This window comes from Myxocyprinus asiaticus, chromosome 25, assembly GCF_019703515.2.
Source record: "Myxocyprinus asiaticus isolate MX2 ecotype Aquarium Trade chromosome 25, UBuf_Myxa_2, whole genome shotgun sequence".
Lineage (NCBI taxonomy): Eukaryota > Metazoa > Chordata > Actinopteri > Cypriniformes > Catostomidae > Myxocyprinus > Myxocyprinus asiaticus.
Window position 1 is genome coordinate 19027538 of NC_059368.1, and position 24139 is coordinate 19051676.

A 24139-nucleotide genomic window follows, 5' to 3' on the forward strand; every position below is an offset into this window, starting at 1 on the left:
CACACAAAAATTAAAATCCTCACATAATTTACCCTCATGCCATCCCAGATGTGTTTTTGACTTTTTTCTTCTGCTGAACACAAATGAAGATTTTTAGAATAATATCTCAGCTATGAAGGTCCTCATAATGCAAGTGAATGGTGACCAAAACTTTCAAGCTCCAAAAAGCACATAATGGAAGCATAAAATTAATCCATATGATTACAGTGGTTAAATCCATATCTTCAGAATCGAGATGATAGGTGTGTGTGAGAAACATAAATATTTAAGTCCTTTTTTTACTATCAGTCTCCACCTTTGACCTTTCATTTTTGGGTGAACTATCCCTTTTAGTTTGGGGTGGGACAATTTGTTTGTCCAACCAATGGAAGACGGGAACTATTTGGGAAACATGTTTAAAAACAGTCAATATTATTGCAATTCAGTTTGGTGATGCTAGAAATGGCATATTTCACCATTAAATCAGTTCAACCAATTGAACAAACTATATTTGTATTCCACGCATCATTCTTTTCATTTGTGTCATTGTGTGTGGTGTCTTCCCTGACAAAGGTTTATTCTAACACCTTGGAAATATATCATATGGCTTTTACCTTAAACTTCGGATAGGTCCAATGATCCAATGAGGTTTAAATGTGTAGAAGCTGAGCCCAAGAGTGTTTTAAGGGTAGTCAGATAATAAAGGATATCACCTGTCATCTCTGCTGCTGTACACTAGAAGAACAGCTGGAAATATCTATCAGATCAGAGTTTGGGATTATGTATCAGATCACATGTTAAGAATTAGCAAGAGTTAAACGTAATTATTTCTTTAACGCTTAGATCTGGGGTTTAAGCAATGACTGAAAGAAGTCAGCTTACATTTATAAAAGCCAAATCACCTATTTAGATGCTTATCCTGGACAGAAAATCCAGCTCAACCTCACTGGGAGGAGTGGTCCAATGTTTCCTCAGTTGTTTTGTTTATGAAAATGCACCTATAAGAACAGTCAACAGTGTTTGGCCTGAAAGTGGAAACACAGCCACTAACACTAACTAAAGTTTCCAGCAACAAGTAATTTTTCTGTGTTCACCGAGAGTGAAAATGCTGTGCGATATGACTAAATTGCAGCCAATCAAAAAACACAGCTACAGCAAACAAAGCGCACAACAATATTTTAGCCTACTATCTGACTTTTCGGCTCGGAGCAATGTTCTTGTTGTTTCATACATAATCTGTAAATCTCTGTTTTGATGACTTGGACAGTTTTGTGCACACAAAGGTTATAATTAAGTTTATTTATTTTTTCAATAGCCTATCTGTTATCTTATTGAGGTGATGTGCATACTTAGCGTCTATAGCCTATTATTAAAAAACGCACCTGATTTGTGTCTTGTGGAAATTACTCCAGCTTAATTAAACAGGGCTTTATTGACCTACTAGTCGACTAACTGTCGACATAACCCTCCGGCTAGTTGATTGAAGAAATTGAAATTTACAGTAAACAAGTACTTAAATATTGATCTGTTTCTTACCCACAACTATCATATCGCTTCTGATAGATATGGATTAAACCACTGGAGTCTTATGGATTACTTTTGTGCTGTCTTTATGTCCTTTTTAGACCTTCTGAGTTCTAGTCACCATTCACTTGCATTGTGAGGACCAATAGAGTTGAAAGATTCTTCTAAAAATCTTTATTTGTGTTCTGCAGAAAAAAGAAAGTCATTCACATCTGGGATGGCATGAGGGTGAGAAATAATGAGATCATTTACATTTTTGGGTGAACTATCCCTTTAAGAGATTGTGGTGAGGCAAGCATGGGTATTGCAGTAATTTACAGTATATATGGCACACAGAATAATTTTTTTTTTTTTAAATGTGCAATAAAAAGGTGTTGATTTCATGCTGGGAACTTGATTCCTTTTCACCTTCTGGCATTTTACAACTTCAAATAGTTCTTTGGGGCATTTCAGAAGTGCTTTTTTAAGAGGTATAAAGGGTGTTAATTACTTGCAGGCTTTTGGGCTTTTTATGAGCTCTATCGGAAGTGTGAGGGCAAAAGCAACCCATTCTGAATCTGTCCGGTGGCGCCTGCATTACTCAGTCCTGACTAGGAAATGTTATCAGCTCTTCAAAAGGTCTGTAGGTTGTAGGTTGTGTAGCAAGCTCCAGTAACTTGAATGTGAAAGGCTGCTCTTTTTGGCATTTTTAAGTCTTTCCACTGATTATAGCTTATATCGGACAATATTACAGGAAAGAACAAGACAAAGACAGATGAACAGTCTAAGCACTGAATAGCCTGGTTTGTGGAATGCTGGCAGAGTCTCTTGGCTGATGTTTAGACTTCAGCAGAAGGGCATGATGAGTTTGTCTTTTTTACGACTTGTAATGTGGTCAGGGAGTTAGAGATTCCAGCCAGGAACATTTGGAATTCCGCCGGAACCAAAAGGAAATGGCTCTTTCTCATTTTCATTTACGTGAGAGGTGTTTTCTCCAGATCCAGATCTTTTCATAATGAATGCATAAGTAACAGCAAATCATGTTTCAGAATGTTCAGATTAAAGATATGCAAAGCTATATATTTTAAAAATCAATAGTTGGTGGATTGTTTGAATGACTAGTTTTAATAAAAGTGTCTTTATTCATGTCATTTAAAGCACAGCTGATAAAAGTAGCTAATTAAAAGAATAGAAATTCTTGAAGTAGTTGGTCTCACAAATTGAAAACCATGCTGTGTCCTGTCACTGAGAATTAGCATCACCATGCTCAAATGTAGCATTACTTTGGCTTAAATCAGGATGGGCAAGCTAATAGTGGGTAACTTCAGCTCAATTACTTCAGTAGCACATGGTAACGGAACACCTGCTGGTTTCAGGCAAATTGTAGGAACATACTGAGAGCTTCTTCATCCATTATGTTCAGTTGGTGATGCATACAAACTGTAGGGAAGACAGATCTTGACTGAAATTATGTGCTTTGGGCTATGCACATGTTAGTCTTTGATTGCCTTTGTCTGAATTGCTTTATTGCACGGACTTGCTAGTGTACATCACATACTTTGTGTTTTTATTCTCCTGGTTGCAGAATTGTAGTCTTTGCCTTAGACAGTACTGTAGTACATTGGTTCTCAAATGGTGTTGCTGCAGGACCCAGATTTTAATTGGACATCAATTGGCAACCCAACCCAGCACAGTTCAGTTCCGTTTAGTTTAGTTGGCACCATAAGGATAAAATAACAGTGCAAGAATACATAAAAGAAAAATGATGTGCATAAGAGGTTCGAAACCCTAATGGGCTTATTTGAATACCTCACTTTTTAAGTGATCTACTTTTATAGAAAATTAAGTACCACATTTGATACACAGTACCAAAATTGTGTATTGTACAGAAGTAAAAACAAATAAGTAACAACAAATATGTAAAAAAAAAAAAAAAAAAAAAAAAATATTACCATGAACATGCATAGACCCAACAATATGTTAAATTATTGACATGGCACAGACCGAATAGGAAAATTAACAATTCGTGTTTCTAATTCTAATCTGCCTAATTTGGCTAGATTCTACCGAGTGACAAATGAATATGTGACAAAATACTGTGTTTGATTGGGTGCTCTGCCTTTGATTTAACAACAAAATACATGGAAGCATTTTGTCCCCCCTTTTAAAAGTCAGTAAGCCTATTTATTTTTAAATCCTAACTATGCATATTTACATGGTTAATTGCATTTTATTATTTGAATTTAACATTGTTTTTTCTGCTATCCAAGACAGAAGACTTAAAGGGATAGTTCACCCAAAAATGAAAATTCTCATGATTTACTCACCTTCATATCATCCCAGATGTGTATGACTTTCTTTCTTCTGCAGAACACAATTTAAGATATTCTGAAGAATAGTTCAGCTCTGTAGGTCCTCAATGCAAGTGAATGGGTGCCAAAATTCTGACGCTCCAAAATCCGCACAAAAAGAGCATAAAAGTAATCCATACAACTCCAGTGGTTAAATACACGTGTTCAGACATGATATGATAGATGTGTGTGAGAAATAGATCAATATTTAAGTCATTTTTTGTCATAAATTCTCTCTTCCCATTAGGGGGTGATATGCAAGAAGAATGTGAATCACCAAAAACAGAAGAAGAATGAGATGTGCAAGTAAAGTGGAAATTGACTGAGCAGGGAGAAGAATTTATAGTAAAAAAGGACTTAAATATTGATCTGTTTCTCACCCACACCTATCAAATCGCTTCAGAATATATGGATTTAACCACCAGAGTCGTCTGGAGTAGGGTTGTCAATTGAGTAGAGAAACTAAATTTAAATTTTTACCTTAAATATTTTCAAAATTTAAATAATATTCAAATTTTAATGTCAGCTGATTTTTAAATTGACATTGATTCCTTAGTCCACAAGAGGGCGCAATAAATACATAAACCATACAGCACCATTATATTATTGCAAAGAACATTCTTGGCTGTGAAAAAAGAGCATTTCATTTTCAACTAATATGCATAAAATATATAAAAGTTTCAGTCGGTCCATATTCTCAAATGTTAATCAAAAGTAAAATGAGGGGGGAACACTTCAATAGGCAGTCCACATAGTGTTACACTTGCACTGATGCCACAGTATACTACCCAAGACACAAGCTATAATAACAGCGAAATAGCACATTGTTTTTTATTCAGTACAGTTCTATGTAGAACCGAATGCGAGGATCTTGAGACACACATTTCCATGTTGAACTCCTTTCCTCACAAAGCGTTTTAAAGAACTCATTGCTTAGTCTGAGAAACGCTTATAAAAGAGCAAGACGCAACGGTCAAAGACCTCTGCCTACTGTAAGGTGCTGTTCACACTGAAAGCTTTTGCAACCATCCATTTGATTTTCTATGTTAATGCGTGCTAGACGATCGCCTTTGTTTCACTTTGTTTTTGTTTATTCAGTGTCTTGAGCTGGAGTGCTGTTTTTAGATGCTGTTTCTAATTAAAAAGAACTTTAAAAAGCATCTTGCTGTATATGTTGCGCTGTGTCTAGCCTTTTTTAGTGTAAGAATCGATCTGAAGTCTTCGTCAGTTCTTGGTGCACATCTAAAATTTGAATGCACACTTTTAGCATTCGAATGTGCATTGTTTTCTTAAATTGGACGAATATTAGAATTTAGAATTTTCATTTGACAGCCCTAGTCTGGAGTACTTTTATTTTGCCCTTATGTGGATTTGGGAGCTTGAAAATCTTGGCACCCATTCATTTGCAATGTATGGACCTAAAGAGCTGAGAAATTCTTCTAAAAGTCTTTGATTGTATTCAGCAGATGAAAGAAAGTCATACACATCTGAGATGGCATGAGGGTGAGTAAATGATTTTCATTTTTGTGTGAACTTACACTTTAAGGCCAGTTAAGAATCACTAGTATCTACTAGATTCTGTAGTACAATTGCTCCAGTATCTGTGTGATTGAGAGGTACAGCATGGCGTTTGGAATTTGGATTGGATTGGAAACCGGAAACGTTCTGGTGGTCAGCCAAACAATAATGAATCCTCATGCACACTTTTCAAGCTTCTATTTGTCTAATGGTTTACAGATTTAATGTGACATATGTTCATGCTGAATACACAGGTTTGTTCAGTCTCGACCACTGTGAGGAGCTTGAAAGCTGGATGAAATTACTCTGAAAACAAATATGACATCAGGGACCAAAGAACACAAAGCCTCCTGGTTCATGAACGAAATTCCTTCCACACTGAAGGAATTTCACTTTTTTTTCTTTTGAGAAGAGGTTGGCTGAGATGCTGTGAATGCAGCTGTAGGGATAGTGTGGTTTTGGCCAGACGAGTGTTATGGTTTTAACAGGGTTCTTCCTCTCCCCACCCGTTACTGCTCATCCTGCTCTGGAGGAATGCAGACAGAACTTTCTCAGGGCAATCTGTCTCTTTTGTGAAAGGCAGCTCTCATAAGGTCCCACGTTGGCCCTAGTCTCACATAGCAGACCTTTGACTAAAACGGAAAAAAGCGCAGCTCAATCTGTCCAAGAACCACCTACTTGGACAGGAAGAGCCATGTAACAACTAAAGCAATCCATCATAGTCGGTTTTGTCATTATATGCATTTATGGCAGAGTTATCCGAGATATATTATACCATAATAAAAGACTGATGTGGGACAAAATGTTTAAATTAAGGTGTGACAGTTTTGAAGAGCGATTGCACAGAAACCCTAGTACAGACTATTTCACAGACATAACTAAGAAGACAAAGCCGAATATAAAGTTTTGCTTGTTTTGCTAAAGTTTGCTTGGATATTCAGTTTTGCCAACTTGCTAGTACACGCCTCAAACGAAACTCTAAATATCTTAAAAAAATGTCATGTCACAAACCTTTGGCAAATCCAGTGATAATTTCATCCTCAAAACCACTAGTTGTTTAACACAACTCTGTTTCAAGGCAAACTGATAAAAAGTCCTTGTGCTTTCACTCATGGAAGTACCATCAAACTAGCCAATCAGGTAAGGACCGACTTGAGAAAGTGTTTTCCAGTTTTGTGTGCGAAATGCATCAGATGGAGTGCAATACTACATTGGCCCCTTTTTGGGCAGGGACTTCATTTCTGAGTTTAATGAATGAATGAATGGATTTTACACTTATATAGTGTTTTTGTTTTTTATGCTACACTCAAAGCACTTTACGTAGAGGACAAGGGACTTTCCTCAACCACCACCAGTGTGCAGCACCTGGATGATGCGACAGCAGCCATAGTGCGCCAGTACGCTCACCACACACCAGCTATTGATGGAGAGGAGAGAGAGGAGTGACATGTCCAATTCAAGGATTATTAGGAGGCCATGATTAATAAGGGCCAATGGGGGAATTTGATCAGAACACAGTGCCCTGGGATTTTTAATGACTACAGTGAGTCAGGACATCTCATCTGAAGGACGGTGCTTTTTACATTATAGTGTCCCCATCACTTACTGGGGTGTTAGAAGCCACACAGACTGCAGGCCTACTGGCCTCACTAACACCTCTTCCAGCAGCAACCTTAGTTTTTCCCCAGAGGTTCTCCCATTCAGGTACTGACAAGGCTCAACCATTAGCTTCAGTGGGCAACCAGTCTAGAGCTACAAGGTGATATGGCTGCTGGTTTAAGGTGAAGTGTGTTGTTTCTGCACCATTAGCATCACCAGCAGTAAAAATGTTGGCTGTTTTCATACAAGTTCTCCCTGAACACTATCCACTGTCCTCCATTTGTAAAAAAAAAACTGATACTGAAGTTCTGCCCTGAACTCACGCCATTGGACAAGCCAATGTTACTGTGTCGGTCCGGTCAGGATGCTTAATCAGAGCAATGTTTAAAAGTGCTACAGAGCCACAGTGTTTACACCTTTTGGGAAAATTAACCAACAAATGGCTTGCTTATAATTTTGTATTAAACTGGTATGGAGGAAGTAGACATCTTAAAACTACACACGTCAGCTTAAAGTGATATTTCACCCAAAAATATAAATTCTCGCATCATTTACTCACCCTCATGCCATACCAGATGTGTATGACTTTCTTCTGCTGAAAACAATCAAAGATTTTTAGAAGAATTTCTCAGCTTTGTAGGTCCATACAATGCAAATGAATGGATGCCAAAATTTAGAAGCTCGAAAATCCACATAAGGGCAAAATAAAAGTACTCCAGAGGATCAATATTTAAGTCCTTTTTACTATAAATTCTTCTCACTGCTTGGTAATTTCCACTTTACTTTCACTTTATCATTCTCCTTCTGTTTTTAATGATTCACATTCTTCGTGCATATCACCCCCTGTTGGGCAGGGAGGAGAATTTATGACAAAAAATTGACTTAAATATTGATCTGTTTCTCACCCACACCTATCATATAATGTCTGAACACATGGATTTAACCACTGGAGTCATATGGATTACTTTTATGCTCCTTTTATGTGGATTTTCAAAATTTTGGCACCCATTTATTTGCATTGTGAGGACCTACAGAGCTGAAATATTCTTCTAAATATCTTAATTTGTGTTCTGAAGAAGAAAGTCATACACATCTGGGATGGCATGAGGGTGATTAAATCATGAGGGATTTTTAATTTTTGGGTGATCTATCTCTTTAACGATTTTATTAAATTCTGCTTTTATCTCTTGAATCAGTTTTTTCTCAAATATAGGCCAATGACAAATAAAGCTAATTAGTAACCTAATGACAAATTTAATATAAGTTTTATGTTTTGCAGCTTTCCAATGTTACAAATAAATTTTTCAAATGCTTTGACATTCACAATGTAGAATCAATTGCAGAATTGAATGAGCAATTTTTTTTTGGCCACAGTAAGCTCCTATGAACCAGCAGTGAACGCATTGCCAGGGCATTCTGCCTAACTTAGAGGAATTCCTCTCTGTGAGTGTTTATGTAACTGATCCCCAGCCTCATCTGTCCCTGCTTGTCGCTTATTATAGGTAATGGGCCCTCTGACAAATGAGGCCCTCCCACTCTATGTTGAATTCTTCAGTGTGGCCTGACATGTACACTGATCCACACCGGTCAGCCGCAGAGAGCTGGATGGGACAGATGATTGGCGTGTAGTGGGCGAGGAGGTGGTGAAGTGTTGGTTGCGGTGTGGAGGGTGATGCTGCTCCTTGTGGATTCACTGTAAGGAAAGGCGAAGGACAGAAACTACTACACTCAAGGAAAAAACTATTAAGCATCAGCTTTGCTACATCACTTACATATGTGTGTGGTGGGAAGAATTTTAACACCCCAAACAAGTTTCTCTGGTTAGTGCCGCAGTATCAACGTGGTACATTATAGTAGAGATGTCAAAAATATTGGTACTTCTGAACCAAGTGGATAAAAAAAAATAATAATAATTGTGATACCTTACCTAAGTATCAGTTGTACAGAGTACCGAAGGTTTTTGAATAGTCAACTTAGTGTTCATCTGTCTAAACAAATATACTGTACATGACACAATGCATAATCTAATATTTAAAGAAAGGACGTCAGCTGAAGAAGTGTTAAATGCATGTTGCGCACCACCTCTGTACTTCAGACAAAATTTTTTATTTATGTAAAAATATCGAATCTGTGCATGCAGCCTTGGAGTGTTAAGCAGCATTATTGACATGCTTTGTCTATTATGCCGTTAATATGAAGCAAACAAATATATTGATAAAACCACTCAATGTTCTTAATTTTTTTGGTATTGTGACAACCCCAGTGGGAAGCATTTCAACACCCCAAACAGGTTGCTCTGCTTAGTGCAGCAGTATCCATGGTTACGTGACAAAGCAGGCTTTAATTCTTTTTAATTATTTTGGTCTTTTGCTGCCTTATTGATGGGGACAGTGAGAGAGAAGACAGGAAACAGTCAGGAGAAGGGGGCAATGAGATTGGGAAACATTGTGAGCTGTACTTGAATTTGCATCACCTGTATGAATTCCACCTTGTGATGTGTCGGAGGCGATGACTTGGCCACGACTCTTACATAATAGTCAGGTTTGATGATGCATCAAAACATTAATTTCACTGTATTGGGACCGTTAGAAGCAAAACTCTTGCTTAGTGGTCTCTTGCTGTAACTGTAAGTGGTGTGTGTGCGTCACAGTGGTGTTCCGAGCTGCTGAAAGTGTCAGGAAAGAAAGGCACACAATAGAGAGGAAATGAACGGGTGTGTGATAATGGTTGCTAGCACACCAGTCCTCTCACACTTACGAAGATCTCAGGGCACATGATCTGCTTCAGGCTTGAGCAGATGAAGATCAGTGGAGTGTCTCCATCATTAATAAGCTCTCTTAACATCTGGGCTTCATTTGATAGCTTTTAAAAATTTTGTGTATATACACTGGCGGCCAACATTTTGGAATAATGTACAAATTTTTCTCTTATGGAAAGAAATTGGTACTTTTATTCACCAAAGTGGCATTCAACTGATCACAATGTATAGTCAGGACATTAATAACGTGAAAAATTACTACTACTTAGAAGAATTCAAATAAAAAAATCTTCCACGTGCAGCAATGACAGCTTTGCAGATCCTTTGCGTTCTAGCTGTCAGTTTGTCCAGATACTCAGGTGACATTTTACCCCACGCTTCCTGTAGAACTTGCCATAGATGTGGCTGTCTTGTCGGGCACTTCTCACGCACCTTACAGTCTAGCTGATCCCACAAAAGCTCAATGGGGTTAAGATCCATAACACTCTTTTCCAATTATCTGTTGTCCAATGTCTGTGTTTCTTTGCCCACTCTAACTTTTTGTTTTTCTGTTTGAAAAGTGGCTTTTTCTTTGCAATTCTTCCCATAAGGCCTGCACCCGGGTCTTCTCTTGAACTGAAACTGGTGTTGAGTGGGTAGAATTCAATGAAGCTGTCAGCTGAGGACATGTGAGGCATCTATTTCTCAAACTAGAGACTCTGATGTACTTTATCCTCTTGTTTAGTTGTACATCTGGGCCTTCCACATCTCTTTCTGTCCTTGTTAGAGCTAGTTGTTCTTTGTCTTTGAAGACTGTAGTGTACACCTTTGTATGAAATCTTCAGTTTTTTGGCAATTTCAAGCACTGGATAGCCTTCATTCCTCAAAACAATGATTGACTGATGAGTTTGTAGAGAAAGCTGTTTCTTTTTTGCCAGTTTTGACCTAATATTGACCTTAAGACATGCCAGTCTATTGCATACTGTGGCAGCTCAAAAACAAAGACAATGTTAAGCTTCATTTAACGAACCAAATAGCTTTCAGCTGCGTTTGATATAATGGCAAGTGATTTTCGAATACCAAATTAGCAATTTAGCATGATTACTCAAGGATATGGTTTTGGAGTGATGGCTGCTGGGAATGGGGCCTGTCTGGATTTGATCAAAAATGACTTTTTTTAAATAGTGATGGTGCTGTTTTTTATGTCAGTAGTGTCCTGACTATACTTTGTGATCAGTTAAATACCACTTTGGTGAATTAACGTACCAATTTCCTTCCAAAACAACAAAATCTGTACATTATTCCAAACTTTTGGCCGCCAATGTTTATTAGCAGGGCTGTTGATTTAACATGTTAATTCAGTGCGATAATTTATATAATAAAAAATAGTGCGTCAAAAAAAGCATACTACAATTAATTGCGTTCCCGGACTGTAATAAGGAATATTCCTACCATTGGAGCAATTCAAGCTTGAAGTACCACCTGTTTTCAGCAGGGGGCAGTAAGTGAAACTCCAGCTGTATAGGAATTGGGAACATGTAGACGTACAGACAACAAACCAGGCTTACTTGACACTAGTGACAGCACAGGATGAGAACACATTATTACTTTCAAACACAGCTGACGGAGTGAAATTCCGAATGCAGGGATCTTGAAACGTGTTTTTCTAATTTTCAAACTACGTTTAACTTGATAGTGTCAGCGACCTAGAAATGCTCAAATCATCCATCTGACACGTGTACATTGACGCGTCCTTAGAAAAGCATTTTTAATAAATCTGTTTCGGATAGATTGATGAATTAAATGATAAAATGGATTGCTGTGGAATGATAGGCTTATGTTTAATAATATGGGAAAAGGGGGGGCCTGGGTAGCTCAGTGAGTATTGACGCTGACTACCACCCCTGGAATTGCGAGTTCGAATCCAGGGCGTGCTGAGTGACTCCAGCCAGGTCTCCTAAACAACCAGATTGGCCCGGTTGCTAGGGAGGGTAGTGTCACATGGGGTAGCCTCCTCGTGGTCGCTATAATGTGGTTCACTCACGGAGGGGGGCACAGTGAGTTGTGCGTGGATGCTGCGGAGAATAGCGTGAAGCCTCTACACGCGCTACGTCTCCGTGGTAATATGCTCAACAAGCCATGTGATGATAAGATGCGCGGATTGACGGTCTCAGACGCGGAGGCAACTGAGATTTGTCCTCTGCCACCCGGATTGAGGTGAGTCACTACGCCACCATGAGGATTTAGAGTGCAGTGGGAAATGGGCATTCCAAATTAGGATTCTGAGATGCTATTCTTCTCACCACAATTGTACAGAGAGGTTATCTGAGTTACCGTAGACTTTGTCAGTTCAAACCAGTGTGGCCATTCTCTGTTGACCTCTCTCATCAACAAGGCATTTCTGTCTGCAGAACTGACCCTCACTGGATGATTTTTGTTTTTGGCACCATTCTGAGTAAATTCTAGAGACTGTTGTGCGTGAAAATCCCAGGAAATCAGCAGTTACAGAAATACTCAAACCAGCCGGTCTGACACCAACAATCATCTCCGTGATCTCAGTTATTTGGACCGTGGCATGATTGTGGTGCCAGATGGTCTGGTTTGAGTATTTCTGCTACTGCTGATCTCCTGGGATTTTGTAGTGTCTTTAAAATGGAAACATGGAGCTGCTTGGAAATGTTTTTATTTTTATTTTAGTCAACTGTTTTTAAGGCAGAAAATGTGGAAAAATTTGCCTTGAGTCATTGAGTCTGTGTTGTAGAATCGAATGACACTAAATGGATTGTTTAAAACTTGCATTTATTTGTAGTGAGCTGTTCCTTTGAAAGCTGACAAGACATAAGTCTCCAGCACATATCAAGGCCTAAATGTTAAGACGCTTCCTTTCAATTCAGTTAAATATGGTTGTGTACAAATGCAGTGGCTGAAATGTTACTGCTATTCTGACTGACAGGAGAATCATATCTGTCTAGAAAAACAAATCTTTCTAGGATTTCTGCAGGTTATATTTTCACCATGTTTGGGGACATGGGCTGCTTTTTGTTGCACCATTATAACCGACTGATCTCACAGTGAAATCGGAAACAGTTGGTTGACTTTTCTTTAGTTGAAATCGGTCTGTGCTTACGGAAGTTCGAAACACTGCCCCCAACGGCCAATGGCTAACTGCTGTTGGGTGTATGGGTACGTGTGAGCTCTGTTTTCCAGGTGAAATGTCCACTAGGGATGCACCGATACCATTTTTTGTCTTCTGATTCTGATACCTGAAATCTCTGTTGGTTCACACAACCTGACACAGAGCAGAAAAAATGTATCTGCAAACTGTGTTGCGTGACTATAATCGCTCGTAATACAAGCGATTTGTTGTTTTACCTCCAAATTAAGCACACAAAAGAATATTATGAAAGCCAAAAGATGCACTCTGCATTAATTCGTCAATCTTTTTGTTTATGTTTATTTAATATTTGTTTTCTGCAAGAAGTGATTACGTAATTTTGGATATTTTCTGCTAGTGTTTATTTTCCTTTTTTTTAAATTTTTTTTTTACTTGCATTATTCTCTTTGTTGCATCGCTTTGGGAAGATCTTGAGTTTCTTGAGAAAAGTTTATAATAATAACAATATTGGTCAACAACATATCAGAATCTGACATATCTGAAATGTGTCATAATGTGAAATTTAGCATTATGGCAAGAATGTTTAAAAAAAAAAATATATATATATATTTTGTATTTTTTTACTTTATTTAAAGAGAACATTATATGGAGGAAGTATTTGGAAATATTTAATTCACTGACTGGATTATCAAAAAAAAAAAAAAAAAAAAAAAGGCAGTACAATATGGTTATTTAAAATATAATGTTTTTAATTGATTTTCCAAACAAAAATGTACTATATCGTAATGTATATTATTATCGTAGTATAATTTTTATTAAACATAAATACAAATAGATATCATGAACCTATTTAACAGCTTCCAAGTACACACAAAAATGGACTATTAAACTGAACAATACAATAAAAATACGAAGCTAATGGATTTAACAACAATCCCACAGCAAGGCAATTTAAGTCAGCTTTCAAAAGAATGGTAGCAAGACATGCCATCAGAGCTAGTGACAACTGTTCTCCACCGGATAGCACAGTGACACTGGAGGCAACACCTGATTTGTTGGCATTTCAGGCAAAGTGATGTTTAGCCTGAAACAGAAGACACAGAGAAAAACATCACTGTAAGTCTTCCCAGCTTGTCCATGTTCAAAGAGGCTGTGGTGGGTTACATAGCAGGCTTTGTAGTTAAAACAACTATGAGGAAGATTCAGTGCACTACCTGTTTATCAGCACTCAGTGTCGAGAGCTCTTCCCAAGATGAACACACTGATCGACATGAAGTCCCGAGGTGGACTTATCAGACAGTGTCTTGAAAGTCTGCAAGACAGCTGAGAGATTAATTCAACAGCACACACTCACAAGGCCCATCTCTGAATTTGACACCAAATTTAAATCCTGGGTCTCCTCAATGTTTCTGGAACTCCATGGTGGTTCTGCATTCAAGGAAATTGAGGCACACATGTTCAACATAGAACCATTCAACAATCACATCTTCATACTCATAGTGCATTGCAGAAAGCTGCACTAACATCAGGCTCCACTTCATTGCCAAAGAAACATGTGCTGCATTACACTCCAAATGGCTTAGGAAAACTATAGGCAAGCTTGTACTGCCAAAAAAAAAGAAAAATGTAAGATATAAAGATCAGGGGCCGGTTGCACCAGCTATACGTAAGATAAAACGTAGCCTAGTTGTGGCGTAAATGGGCACCAAGTCACAATTTACGCACTACTAAATATTTGAGTGTTGCACCATTAAACTTAGGTAGGACGTAACCCTACGTATAAACTAAATATTTACGGAAGACTCCGACCAGGCGTAACGCATGGAAATAAAAAAGCAGACTGATATTTTATGACATCAATGAGCTCATGTTTTGCATGACAGGCATCAATCATTTCGACATACAGTATGACATTGACGTTTACGAGAGTGAGAAAAAAAAACATACTTTTAAGCAGCTCTTCAGCATGAAACTGTTCAAACGGTGCAGTTTTCAGGATGTCGCCCGCTGTCAAGTTTCAACACATTCAAAATATATATAGGATATTAAAATGAATAAATGTCTGTTTTTCTGTATTAGTATTCATTTATCACCCCTTATTTATTTTAGATACAGTTCTTATATATTATTTACACAGGGCGAATATACTATTTATCAAGTCTACTTTTATTACGTATCGTATTTTAATGGGGATATCATTTATTAAATCTGACAGTTACGTGAGCAAACAAGGTTTGAACATCAACCTTAAGATCAAATTGAAGTTCATGGATTTTTAACACTTCTGTGTACAAATTTGCTTATTGGATAAATAGAGGTAAACGTCATAATATGCGACTACGCTTTACGGAGAGCTTACGACCTACTAGTTAAGTCTTGCCTTAAGAACAGGTGGTGCAATCAAATTAAGCACTGACTTAGTTACAAACTAACTAGTAGTTACTAAGCCCTTAGTGTGAACTTTACGTCCCAACTTACTTAAGACCTTACGCACATCTATTTACTTAACCTCATGTACTTCCAAACCTGTATGACGTTTTTCTGTGGAACACAAAAGATGATATTTTAAAGAATGTTTTTGTCCATATAATGAAAGTTGATGGTGACCAAAACAAGCTATTTTGCTCACCATTTACTTTCCTTATATGGAATACAAAATAACTTTTTTTGGGTTCTGCAAAAGAAAGTCACATGGATTTGGAAGGACATGAGGTTGAGTAAATGATGACAGAATTTACATTTCTGAGTCAACTTTTTTTATTAACATTAAAAGTTATAACTATCTGAAACACAGTAATTTTATAAGACTATTGTTATACTGCATGTTGCAAAAAGTATCTTCCTTGCAAATAAAAACAAATAGTATCATATTTTTTACTCCGCTATTGTTGTCTATTCTCTTACCTATTAAAACAGCTCTTCGGCGAAGCCAGGCTGACAGCTGTCTCCTCATACAGCTTTTCCGCCTGTTGCAAACCAATTCCGGTTTTATCTAACATTCAGTAGGATGATTATTGAAATCCAAACTGCAAACTTACCTTGTTTAACTTCTACAATATCCATGTGCTCCTCGTCAATTCCAGTTGACCACTTTAGAAATTATGCACTTGAGATGGGCCGTATTCAGGCCTGCACTGCAAAAAGTACAAATCACACACGGAGAATTAATGCAAGCCCACATTATATTCATCAGTTGTATCACCGGTGTTGATCTGCAAGTAGATATTCAATTTGACCAAAAAACCTAACTTGGTGAGCTATACTGTTATTCATTGTGGTTATGTTCTTAAGCTAACTTTAGCTACATAGCTAGATTCATTTAGCCTAAGAAAATAACCATAGTGAATGTTCAATGTAAACAAAAGTTAGAAAGCATAATTATGTATTCAGAATAAACACTTTAAAGCCTGCAAAACATACACTATATTGCCAAAAGTATTCGCTCACCTGCCTTTAGACGCATATGAACTTAAGTGACATCCCATTCTTAATCCATAGGGTTTAATATGACGTCGGCCCACCCTTTGCAGCTATAACAGCTTCAACTATTCTGGGAAGGCTTTCCACAAGGTTTAGGAGTGTGTTTATGGGAATTTTTGACCATTCTTCCAGAAGCGCATTTGTGAGGTCAGACACTGATGTTGGACGAGAAGGCCTGGCTCGCAGTCTTCGCTCTAATTCATCCTAAAGGTGCTCTATCGGGTTGAGGTCAGGACTCCTGTGCAGGCCAGTCAAGTTCTTCCACACCAAACTCGCTCATCCATGTCTTTATGGACCTTGCTTTGTGCACTGGTGCGCAGTCATGTTGGAACAGAAAGGGGCCATCCCCAAACTGTTCCCACAAAGTTGGGAGCATGGAATTGTCCAAAATCTCTTGGTATGCTGAAGCATTCAGAGTTCCTTTCACTGGAACTAAGGGGCCAAGCCCAGCTCCTGAAAAACAACCCCACACCATAATCCCCCTTCCACCAAACTTCACAGTTGGCACAATGCAGTCAGACAAGTACCGTTCTCCTGGCAACAGTCAAACCCAGACTCGTCCATCAGATAGCCAGAAGGAGAAGCGTGATTCGTCACTCCAAAGAATGCGTCTCCACTGCTCTAGAGTCCAGTGGCGGTGTGCTTTACACCACTGCATCCGACGCTTTGCATTGCACTTGGTGATGTATGGCTTGGATGCAGCTGCTCGGCCATGGAAACCCATTCCATGAAGCTCTCTATGCACTGTTCTTGAGCTAATCTGAAGGCCACATGAACTTTGGAGGTCTGTAGCGATTGACTGCAGAAAGTTGGCGACCTCCGCGCACTATGCGCCTCAGCATCCGCTGACCCCGCTCTGTCATTTTACATGGCCTACCACTTCGTGGCTGAGTTGCTGTCATTCCCAATCGCTTCCACTTTGTTATAATACCACTGACAGTTGACTGTGGAATATTTAGTAGCGAGGAAATTTCACGACTGTACTTGTTGCACAGGTGGCATCCTATCACAGTACCACGCTGGAATTCACTGAGCTCCTGAGAGTGGCCCATTCTTTCACAAATGTTTGTAGAAGCAGTCTGCATGCCTAGGTGCTTCATTTTATACATCTGTGGCCATGGAAGTGATTGGAACACCTGAATTCAATTATTCGGATGGGTGAGCGAATACTTTTGGCAATATAGAGTATGTTTGAAAATGTCTACTGATATCTTACCTCAGTTTCTTAAACTTGTTTCTATTGAGGTAACACGTGCGCCGCTGAAGGTAATGCTGCTGCAATAAAGAGTAACATAACACGCTCACACTTAGAATAAGCAGGGGGGAAAGTTAGAGTCCAAATAAATAACTAATTACATGTATAAGAAGACTGCATTGTGATGCTGTATGCAGACTTAATTTTTTTTTTTTTTAAAGTGACTGGATGGGTAAAAATTACTCACCAAAACAGATGATTTCCCATTCAGACTCATAGGAATACAGAATGTTAGGGAATACAAAGATGGCGGCGCAGTAGCTGCACTGTTGTGACGTCATGAGCAATCCAGTTATATGTATATATAGATCAGTGATGCAGACTCATTTAGACTCTCGGAATTTAAAACGCAGCCTTTTGCAGTTTAGTAATCGCACAAGGCCATATTTTGATTTCAGTCTTAATTCAATCAATTGCGAAGCCTTAATGGATATTATACCAATGTCTCAGAATTCAAAGTCTGCAGGTTTCACATCGTTTAGTTTTTTTCCTTTTTCTTTGTCCATTTTTTCACATCCGTAACGCACACAAAGTACATTTCCAGATCTAAACTGGAAAAAAAACATGTCTAGACTGAAAAATTGCTCATGTCTGGACTCTATCTCCAGGGATTTGTCATTATACATTAGGGCTGAAACGATTAGTCGACGTTATCGACAACATCAACAATAACAATTTGTCTACAAAAATGTTCGTAGTCGAATAGTCATTTGATCTCATTTAACGTAACGAGTTCATATTAAACTCTAATGATGGCGTGCGAGAGCAGCACCACAACTTGCGCCTGAATGAGGAGAGGAAGAAAACACAGACAGCTCACAGTCCAGATGCACTCTAAACTTTCCAAACAGCTTCATTTGATGAAGATTGCAAAGTATGAGGGACAATTACAAAAATACAAAATAAGTAAATACAGAAGCACTCTCGATGTGGAATAAGTGGAGCCAGAGCTGCCGCTCCCCTGAAGCAAAACTTGCGTGTCGAGTGTCTTTAAAGGAAACACCCGGCGTTGCATCTTTAATGCAGTTATATTTAATGCGTTGTAGCTTTATTAAAGTTCAAATAATAAGGAAACAGGTCATGTAAACTGGCATTTCTCTGTGCGGTCAGCGCCTCTTCTATGAGTTGTGCGAAGTGTCCCAATCTAAGGTGGAGAGATTGAAACTGCACCCAGCTGATGCACACTCTGTCGTGGGGACGCTTGTCCCTTAAGTGTGCACGTTTGCTACAGCTAGATTATAACATGATGGCTCATGACTTAATGAATCATAATATATGTGTCACTGTACATTTCCTAATGTGAAGAAAATTGGCAATATGCAGCTTTATTAGAAAGAGAGAGTTTGTTTTTGTGAGTTAAAGATGGACTGAAGTGAACAAAAAGGAGAGGGTAGTCTTTGCCCCATTATACACTGCAACAAAATGTTATGATTTTGTTTTGGCTTGTTTTCCAATATAAATATCTAAAACTCATTTAAAACAACGTACATTTACTTTAGCAGCTATACTGCAGAAGAAAAAATTGTTATCTGAGAGTTTTGAATATAATATTAAAAATACAAATATCTTAAAATATCTAAAAATCCTTTAAAAAAGATGCATTCACCTGAGAAGCAGCATATAAGATATTTAGACTTGCTTTTAGAGAATAGATCTTAAATATAAGTATATTTTGTCTTTACTGCATTGCAGAAGTAAAACCAAGTGAAAAAATACACTTTTATACAAAATACACGTATATTTGTCTCTTAAAGCAAGTCTAAATATGTTATACATTGCTTCTCAAGTATATGTATCTTGTTTTAAGGAGCTTTATATTTTACATTTACATTAGACCATTTTAAATGGAAAACAAGACAAAAACACTTGATAATATGATTTTTTGCTGTGAATTTTTTACTGAATATAACTTAGTTTTTTTTTCCTTTAATTCAGTGAATGTCATTTAGAGGGATTTTTAAAAGATGATTTTGTCCTTTTTAATTTGAGAGAGCATATTTAATGCAACCTTTTAAGTCGGGGCACAAGCTGAATAATCGGTTAAGAGCAAATGACTAATCGTTGCAATAATCGTCGAATAATCGTTCTAATAATCGTTAGACTAGTCGATTATCAAAATAATCTTTAGTTGCAGCCCTATTATACATACAAATGGTTTGACATAGGCCTACTAGTAATGAGTACTTTTCAACATAAACTTGGTGATTTCTAGCTATTGATTTTTAGATAACTTTCTAGATAGGCTTGCTTCAGAAATGTATTAATGCCTAGATTGGCTAAGAAGTATTTTGCAGGTTTTTATTTTATTTTATAATATTATTATTCCTAAACATCTGCGTAATTTTAAATAAATTAGATTTTAATATATTTGACATTTACAATATGTTGACCAACTTCTTGTGTGGTGCACTTATGTTACACCTACAGTTGAAGTCAGAAGTTTATATATACCATAAAAACATTTAAACTCAGTTTTTCACAAGTTCTGACATTTAATCATAGAAAACATTGCCTGTCTTAGGTCAGTTAGGATCACTACTTTAATTTAAGAATGTGAAATATTAGGATAATAGTAGAGAGAATTATTTATTTCAGCTTTTGTTTCTTTCATCGCATTCCCAGTGGGTATGAAGTTTACACACACACATACATACACTTTGTTAGTATTTGGTAGCATTGCCTTTAAATTGTGTAACTTGGGTCAAATGTTTTGGGTAGCCTTCCACAAGCTTCTCACAATAAGTTGCTGGAATTTTTGCCCATTCCTCCAGACAGAACTGGTGTAACTGAGTCAGGTTTTTAGGCCTCCTTGCTCGCACATGCTTTTTCAGTTCTGCCCACAAATTTTCTGTCAGATTGAGGTCAGGGTTTTGTGATGGCCACTCCAATATCTTGACTTTGTCATCCTTAAGCCATTTTGCCACAACTTTGGAGGTATGCTTGGGGTCATTGTCCATTTGGAAGACATAATTTTCCTTCCTCATGATGCCATCTGTTTTGTGAAGTGCACTAGTCCCTCATGCAACAAAGCACCCCCACAACATGATGCTGCCACCCCCATGCTTCATGGTTGGGATGGTGTTCTTCGGCTCACAAACCTCACCCTTTTTCCTCCAAACATAAGGATAGTCATTATGGCCAAAAAGTTAAATTTTTGTTTCATTAGGCCAGAGTACATTTCTCCAAAAAAGTAAGATCTTTGTCCCCATGTGCACTTGCAAACTGTAGTCTGGCTTTTTTATGGTGGTTTTGGAGCAGTGGCTTCTTCCTTGCTGAGCAGCCTTACAGGTTATGTCGATATAGGACTAGTTTTACTGTGGATATAGATACTTGTCTACCTGTTTCCTCCAGCATCTTCACAAGGTCCTTTGCTGTTGTTCTGGGATTGATTTGCACTTTTCGCACCAAACTATGTTCATCTCTAAGAGACCGAATGCGTCTCCTTCCTGAGTGGTGTGATGGCTGCGTGGTCCCATGGTGTTTATACTTGCATACGATTGTTTGTACAGATGATTGTGGTACCTTCAGGTGTTTGGAAATTGCTCCCAAGGATGACCCAGACTTGTGCAGGTCCACAATTTTTTTTCTGAGGTCTTGGCTGATTTCTTTTGATTTTCCCATGATGTCAATGAGTTTGAAGGAAGGCCTTAAAATACCTTCACAGGTTCGCCTTCAATTCAGTACACCTCTTATCAGAAGCTAATTGTCTTGGCTTGACATCGTTTTCTGGAATTTTCCAAGCTGCTTAAAGACACAGTTAACTTAGTGTATGTAAACTTCTGACCCACTGGAATTGTGATATAGTCAATTAAAAGTGAAACAGTCTGTCTGTAAACAATTATTGGAAAAATTACTTGTGTCATGCACAAAGCAGATGTCCTAAACGACTTGCCAAACCTATATTTTGCTAATATGAAATCTGTGGAGTGGTTAAAAAATGAGTTTTAATGACTTCAACCTAAGTGTATGTAAACTTCTGACTTCAACTGTATGTTTTCTATTATGAATGGAACTCTGAATTCTCTAACCAGGTTGCCTTGCATTCTAATAAAGAATATCTTTTTTTTGAATAATGTTGAACTTACTTTTTAGCTGAATAAATTTAAAGATTAAAAAATCGATGTGAATAGTCCTCAAGTTTGAAAAGCAAAAAAATGCCATATCTCCCAACCCTTCAATAGACCACCTTTGAGCACCAGGTGGTCTTTTCTAAAGGGATATGAAGCAAAATGCACGTCCTACATTCAAGTTGCAAAATCAAAATGGAACTGTTACTAGAATATGTTAAACTTTTTATATTTGAACTTATTCATATATAATTAGCCTGCACAGTGTGCACCAAAAATCACTGCATGTCACTTGACAATAGCGGCAAAAACATTTGACAGGTCAGTGGAAGCCAGTGTAACTGAAAATAGTGGAGCACTGCATTAGTCATTGAGACTCGAGAGGAAAAGATGAGACTATTCAGTGTGCTGCATTTCATTATATTTCATCAGACAGACTGTCGTAGACATATTAAATTGTATAAAAGATGCCCATTTCTTTTTTTATTCCCCCACTGTAGTTTAGAGTCTGCCTTTGCTCCTACAATAAGCAAATTCATTATTGTGGTCTTGAAAAATTCAAGATGATGCAAAAGAGAATGTCTGCAGAGGGACTAGACATTAGATACATTTAACTGTAATTGATCCCATATTGTCAGTTGTCCTGTGAGGTTCCTTGAAGCCTGGTATATACTTTGCACAAATGAACTAAAATCATAGTGCACCTTCACATTTTATGTCTTTGTATATGTATACACAGTGTGAATGGCTCTGGAGTGCTCCGGTGTGTGTGTGTGTGCACCATCTGCAGTAGTTTGCGAAACCTCAAAGTGAAACTATAAACAAGGCTTGACTTTTGCATAAGACATTTTGTGTTAATTTTCTTGGAAGGGATGGCAGCTGGCAGGTGACAGATTAACATTCACAGATGAAGTTAATTGACTACACCTTGTATCGAGTGTATAACCCCAACTACTTCAGAGACCCAGCTTGTCATTAATCATGTTGTTTGCACATTGCTGGCATTCGTGTATAAGTGTAAATGAAATATAAATGATCACAATCAGTGTTTGCTTAATGAACATGCTCATACTGTAAATGAGGAACATTACTTGGCATAAAGCTTAAAATATGTCTTTGTTGCCATTAGCCAATACAGAAAACTATAATTAGCACTTATATAAGCACTTTTCAGTTCATTTAATAAATGTAAGAAAACATAACAGCCAAATCTAATCATGCTCTTCTTAACTAAGAATTAAAAGGAAATTCAACCTTGTTCCTTAGGATTCGCATTCTGTGAGGGTAGCTCGGCTTGTTCCCTCTGAACTCAGTGTGTGTGTTTACCTTCAAACGTCCATGCTGATCCTGTTAACTTCCTCCATTTCCCTGCTTGGGAGAACAAAATCTGACAGTTTCTGTCAAAAGCCTTCGGGCAGAGTCGAAGAAACTTTTGTTATCTGAATATCCAAAGCTGCATCTTCACAAAGTACAGTTAGGGCTGTTCACAGATTATTTGTTTTTGAATTCAAAAACAGTTAGGCATGGAACAGAACACAGGGGTCTCAAGGCACATTTTTCAAGTTAAACTACTTTTAACTTCATAAAGATGTGGTGCTCAAGGCACAAGATGCGAAAAACAGCAAAAAATGTTACAACGGCCATAGACGTCCATCTGACGCATGTGTACATAGACCAACAATAAATAACTAGATATGCATTTCCTAAAGGAAATACCAATGCTTGCAAGGCAGCAACAGAAGGGTGTTAACAGCTGAGGTAAGCTTAGTTTTTAGACTTTGCTACTGTGTATTTCATGTATGAGCCACTTTGCTGATGACATGACACTCAGCACATATCTTGTTTTCTGTTGGCTGTGTATGAGAATCAAAAGACATCACAATGATTAGTATGCAAAGAGATGTAAAAATGAAGACCAAATATGCCTTGCAAGCACTGTAAATAGTGCAGATGGAACACAAGAACTCTTCCTGTGTGAATGGCCCCTTAAAGCTTCAGGTGTCACTGTGAGTCAAAAGAGAGAAATGTCCCACATTTTCTGGGACTGTGAAACCCAGAGATTTTTGGAGTCTCCAAAAATGTGCTGAAATTTGCTTTGTAGCACCAGTTATATCTCAGCTCTGTAGGTCCATACAATGCAAGTGAATGGTGGCAAGGCATTTGAAGCTCCAAAAAGGAGATGAAGTCAGCATAAAGGTAATCCATAAGACTCCAGTGGTTTAATCAATGTTTTCTGAAGCAATCCAGTTGGTTTTGGGTGAGAACAGACCAAAATATAACTCCTTTTCACTGTACATCTTGCTATTGCAGTCTCTAGGCATGCTCATGATTTCAAGCTCGATTACACTTCCTAGTGCTTGACGCATATGCAGAGTGCTAGATGGAACTATAGGAAGTGTAATTGTGGTTGAAATCATGATCGCCAAGGAGACTGCTGTGAAGATGTACAGTGAAAAAGGAGTTACATTTTGGTATGTTCTCACCCAAAACCAATTGGATCACTTAAGAAGACTTTGATATAACCATGAATTTGGT

The 24139-nt window shown here is 37.9% G+C and overlaps 1 protein-coding gene and 1 long non-coding RNA gene across 5 annotated transcripts in view; one reads left to right on the top strand and one right to left on the bottom strand.

Moving 5' to 3' along the window:
• Positions 1-24139, top strand: part of LOC127416457 (signal-induced proliferation-associated 1-like protein 1) — a 140346-nt gene that overhangs the window by 35137 nt on the left and 81070 nt on the right. The window lies entirely within an intron of this gene.
• Positions 13554-19042, bottom strand: LOC127416477 (uncharacterized). The gene is made up of 4 exons (XR_007893111.1): positions 17499-19042; positions 15841-15936; positions 14017-14230; positions 13554-13886 (listed from the first exon to the last, which is right to left on the bottom strand). It is a non-coding gene; the product is annotated as an uncharacterized LOC127416477 (long non-coding RNA).